The sequence below is a fragment of the Charadrius vociferus genome, unplaced genomic scaffold (assembly GCF_000708025.1).
Source record: "Charadrius vociferus isolate BGI_N301 unplaced genomic scaffold, ASM70802v2 scaffold472, whole genome shotgun sequence".
Taxonomy (NCBI): Eukaryota; Metazoa; Chordata; class Aves; order Charadriiformes; family Charadriidae; genus Charadrius; species Charadrius vociferus.
The window spans coordinates 8,170,274-8,172,562 of record NW_009647735.1 but is presented as its reverse complement, the minus strand read 5'-3'; the positions used below and the strand labels follow the sequence as shown (position 1 = coordinate 8,172,562).

The window sequence follows — 2,289 nt, the reverse complement described above, 5'->3', positions numbered from 1 at the left end:
GAAGGGTAGGGTGGCTGCTGGGGCTCCCGGCCGAGCCCCCCGCTGCGGGGCTGCCACCTGCATCGCGCCAGGCCCCACCAGGGGACATTGCCGGAACCGTAACCACAACCACAACTTGTGCCCTGGCCTTGCGACAGCCACACCTGGTGCAGACGCCGGCTCTCCCCGGGCCGGGGCTGCGCACGGCTGCGCAGGTCTGAGTTAAGAGAGGAGGAGCAAAGTGCCACAGTGCCACTCGTGGGGCAGAGCAGGGAGAGAAAGTGCTCGAGGGCTCCTCACCCACCTGCTAACACAAGCCAAGGGCTGCGCTTTGCCCTCTCCAGGAGCGTAGAATGCTTCCCACGGCACCCACCACCTCGAAATTGGGATCTAATACTCTGTTGCCTTAACAATTACCAGATTAAAGTAAAAACCCACATGGAAAAGGGGAGTCCGGTGGCTCCTCCTGCTCCCGGCAGCACACCCTGAGCTGGCCCAGCCCCAGCTTCGGCTGCTTGCAGCGCGGGAAACACACATTTCGGCAGGCAGCCCCCAGCCCCATCCTTGCCGAGCTGTCCGACAGCGGTGGGCAGAGCGGTGGCAGCGCTGGGCACCCATGACCGGGGGATACAGGGGAGGGCCATCATGTCCCCGCACTGGACCAGAGGAGCGGAGCCGTCACCCCATCCCCGGGCGAGCGCTGCCGGAGAGATGCCGCATCCTTTGGTGTCCTGTGGAAGACGCCAGTGGATGAGGTGTGGGGAAACAGAGGAGGAGTGAGGCAGCCGGGGCTGGAGCAGCTCTTCTCTCCCTTCTCCTGCCCGTGCGCCACAGCCCCATGCCAGGGCTGGCCGGGCCGGCTGGCTGGTGGTGGGCGTTCGTGACTCATTATCCCTCATCACCATCCGATGACACATTTACCGCCAGCAGGATGGGCCTCCCGCCAGCGCGGCAGCCCCGGAGCCTCGCGGGAGGGCGGCCGGGCTCTGCCAGCGGCTGCGGAGGTGCAGATGGGTTTGGGGGGGCGGTGGGGGTCACCCGCTGCAGCCCTGGGACCCCCAACCCCATGTGCACCTTTGGCTGGGTGGGTAATGGGGGGTCCCTCTGTCCCGGCGGCGGGTGCCCCGGTACCCAGGGTGCGGGCACGGGGCCGGCTACGGGCGCTGGAGCTGCGTGGGTAGGGTACGGGGTATGGGCAGGGCAGGTTGGGGGGCCAGGGGCACCCCAGCACCCCCACGGCACGCACCCCGCTCAGCCCAGCGTCCTGGCTCATGGTGACAAGTACCTTTAAAACACTATCTTAAATGAAGAATCTGACTCCGCTCCCCATGCCAAGCCCTAATACACTGCAGACCTAAATACGGCACTAATGTGAAAGCTTAAAGGATTTCCCATAATTGAGCAAAGCTGGCGGAGGGGCGAGAGCCTGGCGGGGGAACTGCAGCTCACCTCCCCCCGCAGCACAGGCCACACTCTGCCCAACCCCGCTGGTCCAAATCTGGCTGCAGCCCCCACCCTTGGGCTGCACGACGTGGGGAATGAAAAAGTCTTTCAAGGCTTCGTCCCACCCAGCCTAGAGCCCAACTTGCCCTCATTACCCTCTCCAAAATCATAGAATCACAGAATCATAGAATGGTTTGGGTTGGAAGGGACCTTAAAGACCACCCAGTGCCGCCCCCCTGCCCTGGGCAGGGACCCCCCCCCCCAGCCCAGGTTGCTCCAAGCCCCGTCCAACCTGGCCTTGAGAACCTTCAGGGATGGGGCAGCCACAGCTTCTCGGGGCAACCTGCCCCAGGGGATCACCACCCTCAGAATGAAAAATTTCTTCCTCTTCCAGTTTGAAGCCATTCCCCCTCATCCCATCACTCCATGCCCTTGTAAAAAGTCCCTCCCCAGCTCTCCCGGAGCCCCTTTAGGCACTGGAAGGGGCTCTGAGGTCTCCCCTTTTTGGCCTTCTCCTCTCCAGCCTGACCCCCCCCACCTCTCCCAGCCTGTCCTCCCAGCAGAGGGGCTCCAGCCCTCCCAGCAGCTCCGGGGCCTCCTGTGGCTTTGCCCCAACAGGTCCGTGTCCCTGTGCTGTTGGAGGCCCCACAGCTGGACACAGGGGCCCCCAGCACAGGAAGAGTAGAATGCAATAATAGCACAATAGCATCGCCACACGTGAATTCCCCCCCCCCAAGTCACCCCCCATCCTCCCTCTGAAGGTGCTGTGGGGCACAATGGGGCTGGGGGAGCGGGATGGGGCAGACCTGGCTCCCGAAGCCCAAAGGATGCTCGGAGCAGGGGATCTGCCGGGCCGGCACCCGCTCC

The 2,289-nt window shown here is 64.1% G+C and overlaps 1 protein-coding gene across 1 annotated transcript in view; it reads right to left on the bottom strand.

Moving 5' to 3' along the window:
- RAP2C (RAP2C, member of RAS oncogene family) overlaps positions 1 to 2,289 on the bottom strand; it is a 22,430-nt gene that overhangs the window by 18,987 nt on the left and 1,154 nt on the right. The gene's annotated exons all lie outside the window — the stretch shown is intronic.